The following is a 423-nucleotide window of genomic DNA, read 5'->3' on the forward strand; positions in this document are numbered from 1 at the left end:
CTCAGATGACCCCAATGCTCCCCCTCCTCCCTAGACCCACAGCTGGCAGGGACCCCCCCGCTCCCTTCCAACCCGGGGTGCAGAGAGAGGATATCTCATGTTCACAGGCTTTGTGGCGATCACCTTTCCTAGCACTCAGCCTGGGAGGAGGACCCAGGGCACAATCCCCCCTGGATGCCCCCTCCCATCTCCAGCCTTTTGTCTGCCCAGTAAAGCCAGTAAGTTCCCACCTCCCCAGCTGAAGCATCGTGGGGGTAGGAACCATTCTGCATGCCCTCTACTCACCATGCATGGGCCTGAGGTGAGGTGCAGAGACCTCAGCCCAGGGTGGAGATGGCCACGGGTCCAAACCCACATGGAGAAGGGTCCAAACCCACCTGGGGGGCAGCAGGGCTGGAGCAGGCACCCACCCTCCCGCCCCAC

This window comes from Charadrius vociferus, unplaced genomic scaffold, assembly GCF_000708025.1.
Source record: "Charadrius vociferus isolate BGI_N301 unplaced genomic scaffold, ASM70802v2 scaffold1020, whole genome shotgun sequence".
NCBI lineage: Eukaryota > Metazoa > Chordata > Aves > Charadriiformes > Charadriidae > Charadrius > Charadrius vociferus.